Source organism: Panthera leo, chromosome D3, assembly GCF_018350215.1.
Source record: "Panthera leo isolate Ple1 chromosome D3, P.leo_Ple1_pat1.1, whole genome shotgun sequence".
Lineage (NCBI taxonomy): Eukaryota > Metazoa > Chordata > Mammalia > Carnivora > Felidae > Panthera > Panthera leo.
Window position 1 is genome coordinate 74,280,553 of NC_056690.1, and position 14,677 is coordinate 74,295,229.

General features: G+C 36.4%; 1 protein-coding gene across 9 annotated transcripts in view; it reads right to left on the reverse strand.

Annotated features, from left to right (window-relative positions):
• Positions 1–14,677, reverse strand: part of TCF4 (transcription factor 4) — a 349,712-nt gene that overhangs the window by 94,067 nt on the left and 240,968 nt on the right. The gene's annotated exons all lie outside the window — the stretch shown is intronic.

A 14,677-nucleotide genomic window follows, 5' to 3' on the forward strand; every position in this document is an offset into this window, starting at 1 on the left:
CCCTATTCTGTATGAATATTTTAACAAACATTCCACGTTTGTACGGTTTTGCTAAACTTTAAGTGATTAAGGCGAAAATCTTCCTCCACCTTTGATTACAACTGAACAATAGAGTCTTTTCTAGATCATAACGTTTCTAACAACCAAGTGTATATATTTATTTGTTTTGTTTTTAAATATTATATCACCCAACAAAAAGGGGGGGGGAAGGAACAAAAAACAAAAAGGAAAGAAAGAAAGAGGAGGGGGAGGGGGGAGAAGAGACGGGCTGACTTGAGCTTGCCAAATTCAGAGCATCCCAGGAAAGGAGGGCCTCTGGGAATTGATCCCAAATGAAACTAAATCATTTGCATATGCCGAAGCAAATGCCACCCGAGCATACATCTATTCTCAAGAATCAACTTTAATAATTCAAAGCACCTATTTCCTTACAATTCAACATGGTAACAAAACACATACAGTATTCATAAACAAGGGGGGACTGTGGTGTTGGTTCTGAAGAGCAAAGCTTTGGCTTCATGGTGCAAAGTTTCTCCCACACTCTAAAATAAACACACACACACACACACACACACACACACACCGTGCACACATACACACATATAGCGAAGGCCCAGAGGTTTGTCTAACTCACTTGCTCTGCATTTATTCTGAGGGTCCCCAGAGGTTTGTGTAAACAGTACTTGAATTATAATCACACATTTCATTCAAATTTCATGCTTTGAGGATTTTTTCCTCATTAGAACAGTTAGTTGTCAATCTGACAGGATCACATTTGTAACCTTTAAACCACCCTCAGTGTTTCATACATAAGGCCAGGGTACTCACCTACTAAAGGAGAGTATGTAAAAACCAGGGCTTAGAAAAGAGGCTGGAATTTAAAGAGAGATAAGTTGGGGGGAGGGGGTTATTGTTGCTGTTCCTTTGTTGTTTCTCATAGAAACCCCTTATTTAGAAGGCTGTGTCTAGATCCTGTCTAACTTTCTCATAGATGGACCGCTAGGAAGATTTCTGAACTATTTTGATAAATAACCATTCTGCCTCATCTACATTAAGTGCCTCATCTTGCAAACATATAAAATGCCTTTTTATTAATTATGTAAGTATAAATAAAATTTTCATACTTTAATGAGCAACAATTAATATTTTAAATATTGAAGCTTTCGTTGCTTTTAAATACATTGTTAACATGTGCATAAATAAATGTTTTTAATCTGATAAGGTGAAAGAGATTTTTAAACCCCGACAAATCAGCACATGGGACTCAAAAAATTAAAATGGTACTAGAACATTAAGCTTCTGGGCTTCATTAGCTAATGAAAAAGAGCCTGAAATTTCAGAAGTATAAATTTGCAATGATTAATAAAGATACCCTCCTTTGACAGGTATTCTCTGTGTTATAACCATCGAGACACTGAAGGTATTATCATCCACTGATGTTCAGGTTTTGGTTTGTTGACCTTGGAGTACATTTCAATCACAGAACTCAAGTCAGTGGCTTGTCAACTGAGACATTTCTGCGAATTCAGACTTTGAAGTTTCCTTTGTGACAGAAATATCACCCATGATAAATTTTTAGTGTGATGCGTGGGGAGTTAGCACAGAACTTTAAGAACAACTGAAGCTATATGCATGAATCCGTGTGTTTCATAATAATTTTAAAAGAAGTCTCAATCAGAGCAGCCAATTTTTAAGGGACACTGACCTGGTCTGTTTGCTTCATCAGTGTATACTTAGGCAAGTTACCTAACAGGCCAGGAGTCCCTTGTTATCACTGAAATGATAGGGAATGGAAGTTAGCCACACAAAAGAGTGAGCCACCACTCTCCCTGGTGGTCAGCTGAAAACATCACTGAGGACACTAGGGGTAGGCAGCATCTGCCATTCTTGGGGGAAAAAATTCTCACCAGTAAAACTATTGTTTAGAAGTATTGACCACTTAAAATACATCCACATGATTCTGACCTTCTTCTATAACTTGAAGTTTACAGTTCTTTCATCACTTTCCTAAAAGTCCTTGACAGATACATTTGAGGTAAAGGAGAACTGGGGACACATATCTAGAGTTGTCATAAGAAATTTGGGGGCTATCAGACCAGAAATCCCCAATGCGTGTGCCCAGTATCACCTACAAGGTGGACATTCAATAAAACTTGCTGAATGAATACATGAATGAAGGAATGAATGGCCACATTAAAGAACAAGTTCTATACCACTTGAGTGAAGGGCCTTGGATTTTTGTATTCATTCAATCATTTCACAAACAATCGTTTAACGATTCCCAACTTTGTATTGAGTTGTACTGACACATACAACACTCTTCTTGCTCTCAGAGACCTGACCACATGGTTGAGGAGATGGGGCCTGTGCCCTTGAATAACATGGAAAGATATGACTAAAGACTAATGTTTTCATTGTGAAGCAGGGACAATCATACATATAGTCAACAGACAACAAACTGTCACATGGTAAGGAACTGAACTATTCCCTCTCAATCACAGATCTCATTAAATTCTACCTTCTTTTTCCCTGAATAATGACTGTATTATGCAGTTCCTGAAAAGTCCAAATAAACCTAATAAACACACACACACACACACACACACATGACCTTGTACATCACCCAGAATAAGGCAGGTGCTCAATAAATGAGTTGAGTGGATGGAGGAGGAATGAATGATGGTCATTTGAAGGGAGTGTCATTTCCCTCCAGGGTATAACTTGATAGTATGGGAATAACTCCATGTTTCTGTTCAAGTCACTGAACACCTAAACTTTCCTTTTTCTCATACAATACTTGCTTACTTCTACAATGCTGTTCCCTTTTGCCCAGCACAGCTGAATTTAACTAAACATTATACCCCAAGGAAAATAGTAATAGTCATCAATATATAGTGATTACCTAACATAATGGGAACGAGCATACCTATAAATTAAATAACCACCTTAGGTAAATATCTACCCCATCAAAAATTTTGGTCATAGAACAGTTAACTAATACATGTAGAGTGATATACAATTTAAAGAACATACCACTGCCTACAGTTAATCTTCATAACCAGTACTCTGCGACAGGTATTATCATTCCTACTTTAAAGATAGAAAATTAAGGCACAAAGAACCTTACGTGACATTTCATAGATCACAAAACTCCTGAGGCAGTGGGATCAGGATGTGAGCAAAGTTCTAAAATCCCAAGGGCTTAAATGTGAGGGTCAGGCATAGCTGTCTGAGAATTACAACCTTAACACCTGGTCACGGTGTGATGGTGGCCAAGTCGTATCACAAATCTGGGTTTTAGTTCTCTCATTTTAACACCAGCGCTTCTTTTGAGAAGCGTAGATGAGAGGGCACCTAGTTCAGCATATCATTGACATGTTAGAAATGAGAGGGCTCTTCCTGGTTCCTCCTCTGTTGTTTCCTCTAGACAAGAAGGGTGCCTTAGAGAACAGTGGGAAAATGATCTCCACCCAAAACAGACGTAGGTAACACATGCCTACTAAAGTGGAAAAAGATTCGAAACGACAGAACCATGCTATATTCTTCACCATTAAGCAAAGATATCAAATCACAAAGCCTTGTGCATTGCCTGCCACACTTGGCGTGGGAAGCCCGTATGTACACTTAGATACTTGAAAATCTATTTCTGTTGATGCTTTAGGATCAAAATCTATGTCCTCATATTTACACATAAGTGAATGGTAAAATTTGTCAAGTCAGGGAAAGGAGGTTATCTAAGCTACCCATATCCGCTGAAAAAAGAGTTATTACTGAGTTTGATTTATTCAGATGCTGAACAATTGGATTTTTCTGCTCTCTAGTAGAAGTCACTAGAAAGAAGAAATTTAATTCATAAGGTAAAAAATGTTAGTGTTTACTTAGTGAATGCATATACATGGATTGTTAATTTTAACAAATTTTAGTGAATGGTGATCGCTTAGACCCAAGGAGGGGTTGATGTCGAAGATCCACCTCAAACTGCAATGACAGAAATCCTTAGTAGGTACGAGTACACTTTCGTAAAAGATTTAATTATCCATAGGAGGATATAGACACACAGACACGCACACACAGAGTTAAAAATAATTTTTCCTGATACCTGTGACTTGACACAGTCCTGCAATCCAGCAGTGAACACCAACAAACTTCTTGCATGTATATTCTTACATTTCTTTGTATTGAGATCTTTCGAATGTAAAATAACTATGTTTTCTTAGTAAGCGAGTAACCTATTTTTTGTTAATGATTTTCCTCAACTGGAATCCTAATTACCTTAAACTTTTTTTCAAAACGCACATTCATTTGGGGGAAATACTTATCTCAGATAAATATACTTGTCAGATGAATATAAAAATATTTATCGGAAGTAAATCCATATTACATGAAGAACTGAGATAAAGCACAAACCACCTGCATTTTCTCAGTGGCATAAACTTACTCTCTTGGCAGCATTTACATATTATCAGGTACAACAGTTTTAAGTATTTGTACGGTTCAAATATAGACAAGTTTAGTTTGGAAGATCTTTTTATCACAGAAAGGTATCAAATTATCAGCTGAGACTGTGAAATCTAATTTCTATTTGTGGCTTTATCAGTGACTTCGTATTGTTATCTTGAATTGGATACTTTTATACGGCTTGGGTTCATATGCAGACATCCAAATGGTTTATCACATGATCAAATATTTATTTTCTTCCTGGCTGGTCAGATAGCTTGTAGTCATATTGATTATAATGTAATTCACATTGATTACTAAGGTAAGCAATGTGGGCTATTTTAACCAGACTTTTGTTCCGTAAATATTTGACTTCTACCTTTCTGTGGCAGTATTTCTCTTCAGAAGAAAGAGACAGTTTCTTATTTTGCTTTAAACAGTATTATAAAAGCTCACACAGACATAATATTGTTTTGGTGACAAACAACAGCATGCTAAATAAACGTAAAAACCAAGTTCCCAAATTCTTGTCTCCAGTTAGATCTAGTTAGAGTCATTTCCCCACTCTCTCACACATTTTCTCATTTCTGTGGTGAAGAATACAATGAGTATGCCATTACCCACATGAATATCATATCTATGAAATTCAACAGGCCAAATTTATAAAATGGAATTAGCCTGCAGACTGGGGAACATGGGTGATGTGGTGAAGTGAAATAGTAAGTTGCAAGACCAGAATATATAGATTTTGGGGTTTAATTACAATGGAAACTACATGCTTGACTCCACCTGAAGTTCACTTCTTCCTTCCTCAATTTCACGCAAAGACCCATACTTGCAAAAGTTACACATTTGTTCTACCAAATCTGTGAAATATTAAATGAAATTAGAAAAAAAAGATAGTACAAGTGATACTTCTGGCGACTAAAGGAGATGTTTTAGTTAAGGGAATAAAAATCATTAACGCTTCTCCTTTGTCTCTAGTACATCAATCTCTTTCCCTTGGGGTAAGTGGAATGTTCTTGAAAAAAAAAAAATTCCTTTACCCTAACCCAGTGTAATCCATAGCCAGTCTCCAAGTTTGATACAAAAACAAACCATTTCTATTTTGGTGCAATGAGGAAGCATCACCCTGGACAATATAAAAACAGAGACGGAGGAAGTTGACTCAGATGGCAGCACTTCCCAGATGAAGAGAGCTATAGCAGGCTTACCACAATCACCTGAAGCAGATGAAATAAGACGCAACTGTTTTTTCCGTCGCATTGATGCACGTGTAAAAATGAATTCCCAAAAAGTTAAAGGGGGGAAATCCTGGGTATGTTTGTTTGTCCGAATGAAGGATTCCATTTGAGAAACTTTTGACAAAATGGACTGATGAAGCAGATTGGAATCCGGGCACAGGATGTACACAATTTTTGAAAATTTGCGAATAAATACTGGGCTTCCCAATGCATTGCTCAATGATCAGAGGGAAATGTGATATCACAATGAAAACCATTTCCATTCTAAATAGAATAATTGTCTAGGGTTTGTCAACCCTCTTTGGGGTGGAAATTCTAACAATTTCCTGAGGTTCTAAACTGTTGATTACATTTAATTGTTTGACATCGTCCAACAAGTAGAACAACGAATTGCTGGGCAGAGAACAAGCAATTTTCAAATACTTTAATGGCTATCCCTGATAAACACGCAAAATAAAAAAGAGTAGGTAAAGAGAATAAAACCAGTAAGTTTTAAAGTGGAAGTGAGTGACCATACAAGAATTAGCATCCTATGCACATCCGTTACTGAAGTGCCTATCTCACGTGCCTGTTTTATAAAGGTTTTGCCCCAAATACCCTCTTGTGTAACTGGAAACCAGCCACTTCGAGCAAGAATTACGGTTATTTCAAAGGGAAAGGAGTAGCAGATTCAAGTTCCCTCAAGGTCAGTCCACAGCCTAAAGCTTAAGTCCATTCCTGACCTAGCTGTTGTGCTCTTTAACTCAGTATGACCTTGAATTTTAGCTACTGAGTTTTAAAAAATAAACGATCTCTTTGTTCTGTTAACCATAAGCACTTAAAGATTTCCTCCACATGCAAACACAGAGATGACCATGATGGGACAGGTGAGACAAGTTTTGTACCCACATCTGGTAAGAGAAAAGAGCTTCTGGCAAATCCCATGGGCAAGCCAAAAGACATTTTCAAAGAAGTTTTAAAAGGGAGAAGATGCAATTAAGGACAATTTGGGGCTTCTACTAGATAAAATGGAAATCAACTCATAGGCTCTCCTTGACACAAACAGTATTAAAATTAGAATTGTTTGGCAAAAAATTTGATATTGATAAATTTTGGCTCCTAACATAGGACAACCATATCAGGAATAGGTGAAGACTTCCCCAAAGTCATATGGCAGTAATAGTCTTATTTCCACTCATTCATCGTTTGGTAAAAACTGATTTAAAAGGATGTCTTCATAATCATAACTAGAATTATTGTTAACAGTGCTAAATTGCCAAATTATGGTGCTTACAAACCAGAAGCATGAATTTGCCTCTATTTGTTTCCCAAAATGTCAGTCAGCATTTCGCCTTCTTTGAACAAGATTATCAAATGCATGCTGAACCTAAAACGACGTAAATGCTGCTTAAGAGGAGTCCAAATTCCAAGGGAGTCGACTCTCGCACCCTTACCCCCAGTCGGAGCTTTTCCTTTACTGCAGAATGTGACATGTTCCCTAACATCTGTTCAGAGCCTGCAAGCCATGTTCTTCATGTGGGACCTACTTACTTCATGCTACCATGTGAAAAATGTGTTATGTGCAAGGGAAACTACTCAAGCCATACCCATTTTGTACATGGGCCATGTCCTTGGAACTTGCCAGCAGTGTTGATCTCTGATCAATTTCTCATACTTTTTGAAAAAAAAGTAAAATAGGCACACTTAAAATTACTGTGTGTGTAAGGTTTTCTCAGAGTTAAGCCTTTCTGTACCGAGTCATTATTAGGACAATTATTAAACAAGTGACCATACTTCATGATCAATAACTATTAAACATTGAAAAGTAAATTTAAAAAATTAAATACTCTTTTTTTTAAATTACTTCCAAAAGAGCTAGTTTCTGATTCTCCAACCACATATTTGGGGATGAGACTTCCATCCCCATCACCTGCTCCCTTGTACTTGTTAGAGAAAGGGGTAGAATGTGGAGGCCAGGAACCAAGTTGGTGGTTTGAGTTCTGGCGTAATTTCTATCTAGCTCTCTCAGCCTGAGTGAGTTCTGGCTTTATCTAAATCTCAGTTTCTTTATAAATAAATACACTGCAAATAAATAACTGTTAAATTGTGATCATGACGGGGTTTTTTCCCAAGTTTGAAATTCTGCGATCGACGGTTTATGAGATACATCTCTGGACAATCGATCTCTGAAAACACAAAGACAATCAAAAATTGTTTCTGCAGTTTAGTAAAAAAAAAAGTTCAACTCTAGGGAAAATATACACAGAAGCTGCTAGACAGAAGTTCAGTTGCGTATCTGTGGCCTCTGTCTTAATCTGCCAGATCGGCAACTCTCCGAAACAGAATGACATCAAGTTCTGTAGTCACTTCCAGATAAGGACCATTCTAGATCCTCTGGATTCTCCAACAAAGTTTAATGCCATAAATCGTTGCCAAGTACATCATGCACCTACTTTATTGCCCCTAAATAATATACATTTATAAAGAGTAGAGATCAAGATTTAACTTTCTCTGCCCCACCCTCTAACAACATAATACATACCTAATAAGACCTTAATCACGTTTTGCTCTTTGACTGAATGAGGAACAAAAAGGGATTTATTTCCTTCCTTTCCCCAATGACAGAAATCATCAAGTCCAGAATTGTCAAAGACATTATAGTTAGCCCTAAGTTCAATCTGAGAATAAGTCAAGCCTTCATGAAATGGAAAAATGAGCATATCATTAGACAAACATTTCAAATAGAGCTACACTTACTTTTTACTGATAAAACACGGACATACACGTAGTTATGATAAATTGCCCCCCTAAATTTTTAAATTTTCTAATGGCTATTTTTGGTTTCGTGAGTCTGCCCTTTCCCTCACCTGGATCATAAACAGCTGAAGATGAGGGACGGACTGAGTTTTATTCGTTGGGCTGGCAGAGAGCATATTCATTTACACTTACACTTCACAGAAGGGGGCTTGGAGGAACTCATTTATCTTCCTTTCTTCTGTATAGAGCGGCTATTTTCTCAATGGAATAATTAATAGTGCCAACAATGTGCCAGAGATATAAAAATGGATACATGCCTGCACTGTCACTTTTGAGAAGTGATACTGTTCTGTCGGTTAGTGTATGCGTGATGCAGACTCCTGTTTGTTTTCTGTAGTCTTTAATTTTCCTTGGTGAAGCCACCCTACTTAGTCAATCTATAGTCTCCTTTCAAAATCCAATTTCATAACATTTTATTAGAGGGACAACAGATTCTCCTATGGCCAAACATCATTTCCTAACGATGTGGAGGAACATGAAACAAACAAGCAGGTGCTTTCCATGCCATTTCCACGTATTTAACTTTTTCTTTTGTCCTTCCCAAAACATTCCATTTAACTTGACTTTAAGGACTAGAGAAATAAAAACCTTTTTAAAGAGATGTCATTTTGTTTCACTGCTAGCAAAAAATAGGCCGATGACAAAAAACCTCACTGACGATTACACTAGATTCTGTGGTTGATTTTATCTATTATCTATTATATTGTTATCATGGACTGTGGGATTACATCAATTGTTGGGCTTTTAAGAAGCATAGCCTCTGTATTTATTAGTTCACAAGGTGGATCGTGGTGTTGGGACCCTGTGGAGCATTATAAAGTGAACTTTTGCTTAGGGAATACAGTCAATGACATTGTAGTAGCATTGTATGATGACAGATGGTAGCTACACTTGTGATGAGCACAGCATAACATATAGAGATGTCAAGTCTCTATCTCTACGTTGTACACCTGAAACTAATGAAGGATTGTGTGTCAACTACGCTAAAAAAAATTTTTTTTCAATGAGGTCTTGTTTCAACAACTACTTGCAGCCATGTAAATCTTCACAATGGTAGGAATTCGGTCCACTGCTATGTACCTTCCGAGAATACTGGCGCTTAGTAGGTGTGCAATAAATATTTGCTGAATTTTTTTGATACTTAAGCCTTGTGTTGATCCATTGCTGACTGGGGATATGATGATGTAGGATCATCAATCACTTCCTACAACTTCTGGCTGAAATCAGGGTTCCTTAACCTTTGGAGAGCTATAGACCCCTTTTGGTAATATGATAGAAATTATACTCTCTGTCTCCAGTTACCTCTGTGATACACATACTTGATGTTGCACAGATTTCTAAAAGAAAGGTTATAATATTTTATAAAGACTGGTTTGAAATATACTTGAGATCGGGATAAGCAGAAGCCGTATCTTTTATGAAAGAAGATTAATGCATCAGGTCTCCCTAAAATTTCCTAAGTATATACAAACAATTAATACAGTTTCAATATTCTTTACCAAGGAGAAATTTGGTCTGAATGCATTATGCTAAAATAAGTTAGTTATCAGTTTAGTTGCTTATCACTTAAAAACATTTTTTTTTTATGTTTTATTTTTTCAAGAGAGAGAGAGAGAGAAAAAAAAAAACAGCGGGGAGAGGCAGAGGGAGACAGAGACACAGAATCTGAAACAGGGTCCAGGCTCTGAGCTATCAGCACAGAGCCCGATGTGGGGCTCGAACTCACAGACCACAAGATCATGACCTGAGCTGAAGTCCAACGCTTAACTGACTGAGACACCCAGGAGCCCCCGTTTATTCCTTCTTCAAAAAAGTTTCCTAACTTATTGATACCATCACAGAGACCCCTGGTAGCAACGCAATAATTAAGGATCTGTCTGAGATTCCTATACATTCTCAATTTTCAGATGTTAGTAAGGAAATTGCCAGAATCTTAAATTTGCTATGCAGAGTTGTCTGTAGAGATGCAAATTTCACTTATCTCTCTCTTTATATTCTTTTCTTTCTAAAAAAAAAAAAAAAAATTAAAACTGCTAAGTCATTTTGATTCATACATTACATGAAAATAGACTGTTTTAATACTTGAGATGGCTTGTGTTTATTGTCTATGGCTCTTGCCTCCCACCAAATAGCAAAAATAAAAGAATCCCTCAGCTTACCTCCGCAGCTCTCCATATACCTTAATTTTTTTGAATGAAGTACAGGTGCTTTGTTTACATGTGGTTCAATGACATTTAAAACCAAAAATTTTGGTAAGTGACTACAGTGCTTAACACGTGGGCATTCACGGTTTTAGCACAGTGCGGGTAAACTTGGGCCACACCACCCCTCCTGTGTAATGCATTTAATCTGGACTCTGTAATCTCAACTGTGATTATCTATCCTTTGTTGTTTTCAAGGCTGCAAGTTCCCAGCAAAGTTAGAAGGCCAACTGAGCTTGATTTTCCAGCGAATATTGTTTTTGCTCTCCGTTGTTGAGTTGGGAGCACAGCTGTGCAAAGTAGTTTCAATGAACCAAGGGGATGGTCACAGAATCACCAGCTCAAAACTTCACCCTGAGTTCACCAACTGCGGGCTACATGATAATTACATGAACTCCTCCAGACCCACCACCAACTTGCATGACTTTTAAGCTAAATCTGTGTCAAGTATTACTGACTTATGTTGATCTCAGGGGTATTTTTCCCCCTGATTTTACCCAACTTACACAGCAATGGACAGGAACTGAACCTAATTTCATTCTTCATACAGTAACTAGCATGTTATCTGTGTTTCATAAATGAAATGGTAATAGTAGGAACAGCGCCTAAACTGCTACCTTATAGAAGAAACATACTATTATCCTTACAAAAATAACAGCTTTATTGGTAAAAAAAAAAAAAAAAAAAAAGCATTTTTAATAGTAAAAACAACAAAACATCCTAAACCATACTCTACATACTTTAAAATGCCCTGAAATAACTTTCATTAATAACATGTTTAAGTCTTGTATTCATAATTAAGTCTTCATGCAAATGCACTACCTAGGTATCTGCTGATGAATTATCATAGGAGGAAAGGAACTGCCAACACTTCTAAACAAAATCTCCAATTATACAGTTCCAAGATAATCAAAATGGACTTTAAAGTAGCAAAAACTACGGGCCACAACACCCAGCTTAGAAAAGAAATTCCTTTCAGAAGAAAGGAAATAGCATAACCTCGCAGCTATTTCAAAGAAGTTTTAAATGGAAGAAGCAGATAGTGATTTCACCTTTCTAGAAGTGAGAGCAGATACTTGAAAATAATAATTCAAATATTAAGTGATACTAGTAATTTGAGTTACAAAGTTGAATTAATAAATTACAACTGGGCTAATTTGGGACTAAAATTACTAATTGTTCAAAATAATTCACTTCCTGTTCTAGCAAATATCTTAATCTTGACCTAGAAAAAAGTCACTGCTTAGTAATACCTTTCTTCAGTGCACTTGATTTCCATTGTCAAAGATACCCATTTAAATGGGTAATATCTAAATATATACTGATGAATTATTCACACCTTACTTTTCAAATGTAAGGGGAAGAGAAACTCGTGCTGTATTTTAAATTTAATTATAAAATCAATCCTCACAAATTAAAAATAATGTCTTCGAAGCAGGCTGAGGACCAGGTTTGACCACTGAATGCTGTGTGAAGCTCTTGCTAAAACACAAGAACGGAACAAGCACATCCAAGCAGGGAGTGTGCCGGTCACAATTGTGGGACTTACACCCAGGGAAACCTGTCCTTAATTTATCCCGCCGTGTGTAGATTTGGCAAGGGTCTCCAAACATCATTTACATACCATATGCCCTGAATTACCTAGGCACAATGGCTGTGGACAAATAAGATGTTTTGGGTCTGTTTGCTTCCCTGTGTAAGTTTTGCAGCTTTCATTTAATTTCTCTCATTGCTAAATAATTTAATGCTATATTGCCTGTTGCAAAAGAATGTTTTGCTAAATCAATAAATAGTTCATTGTGCTTTGTGATTAGAAGAAAACGACCCTGGGGTAGGTGAGCAGGAGGTATTATTTCTCCTATGTAAGAATCAAAGAAAGGAAAGCAGCTCTTTATGCTTTGGACTCATTTTAACCTTTGTCTCCTTAATAAGCATATAAATGCAAGGCATTCAACAATAGAATAGACAGAAAGCAGATATTTTGGCTTCTATGGAACATGCAAAATTGGTCAGCAAGTTTTCATGTTTAAGAGGGATTCCTGAAAATAGATTCTATATTTGTTCCTCTCATAATTAAAAGGCTTTATAATTGTCCTGTGCCTTGGTTTCCCTCTTCCCTCAAGAATGGTATTAATTGAAACTCAGTAATATTTGTCCGGATTCTCAAGCTAAATTTAAGGTCAGGATGATAAAAATGTATACTTAAACCAAAAAGATCAATTGCCTAAAAAAGGCTTGGAACAGAATTACGTACATATTTTTTGTTGTGTACTATAAATTTGACTGTATAAACTTCCAATTAAAAATGACATTCACACCATCATTTTTGATAGAATTTTGCACAGTAGGAATACTCATTAATGCAGGGTAATACAGTGTGATAAGCAGCTTAGACATCAAAATAGTAAAAAAAAATATGCCAGTTGGTCTACTCTGTACATGAGTAAAATAAAACTTAAAAAAATTAAATACCTGAGGAATTAATTAAAAAGAACACTTACTGGCATACATATTTTTTTAACTCTGTCAAATCAAGAACACCCATTCTCTAGTCAGTTTCTGTAGAGATCTCAGTCCTGGTACCAAAAAGAAAAAAAAATCCATTCTATATTTTATGATAAGACATTAAGTGCATTACCATATTCAAAATGGAGTAAAACATAATTTAAATAATTTTACTTATCCTATGATTATCCTTCCAAAAACTGTGCATGTGTGCATGTGTATTTACCATTTAATAGGAAGCATTTCAAATATCTGAATTCTTTTCAACGTTGGTAAAAGTGAAAGCCCATCAGCTAAGTGTGTGTGCATGGGTCATCTCTTGATCTTTAACTGGAAAATACGACGTGATCACGTAATTCTCAACTGTAGGTGAGAGTAAGTGGCAAATGAGGTGTGTCCACACACTAGTAAAGAAAGAAGTAAAAGGCAATGCAGTAATTTCAGAATGCTATCAAATAATTTGCTTTCTTTAGGGGGCAAGAAAAGAAAGAAGCTACCATTTGAAGACCAGCAACGAAAGGGTTAACAGACATATGCTGTATAATTAGGAGATGCATTAATGATTATGAATAGTAAATGATTTGGTGCAAAGAAAAAATTTTAGTCAAAGGGACATGTACCTATCTTACATGTTTATTAGTAACTGTATATAACTAGAGAATTCTGCTATTAAGAATCTTGCATTATTGGTGTAAATACTTCCAAGGGTACATCAAATTGTAATCTTTCATACGACATCCATCAAACCAGGCTGGAGATTTTGACAAACATTAAACACAGTAAGGAGGCAATTATGTATGCATGATTTAATCTGCAACTAATTAATATGCAAATTTATTCATATGTTAGTTACTAAATTAAAAATGCAAAGAAGCCCTTATGGTGATTCTCGAAATTTTGCACAAACAGAACATTTAAAATGTAAGAAAAATGAAGTTTTTTAGAAACCTATAACACACTTTTAGTGTCTCCAGAACCTGTTGCATTAAGAAGACTCAAAAATATGTGTTTTAATACTAGATAATAATTTAAAAGGTGTGCTAATTTTATGTGAGAATGTGGGAACAGAAAGGTTAATCAGAATTCTCTCGAACTCTTAAGAGATACACTCTAATTACCAGACAAATGGTATTCTATTTCTAAGCTTCCTTCCCTGCTTTTAGGGTTGTCAGAAGTTGGTCATCTTACTGATACCCTGCACAAACGGTTAGGGGAATAAATAGTATTTGAAAGCAACTAGAGATATTGAAAATTCTGGGGTAACTTTGAGACCATTTGGTGCTCACTACACATACAATTCACTCCTCAAGATGGCAACTCGCTCTTTTCGCCTTTGGGGAACAGCTCTTTGCAAACAGAGAAATGGGAGGAAATTCTAGAGGGAGGCTAGAAATTCTCCCAAACTCTCTTCCAAACGAATCTTCAAAGAAAATAATTCGACTAACACAAGAGCAACAACCTCCCCAAAAAGCAGAAGGTAATTTCATCTGAATT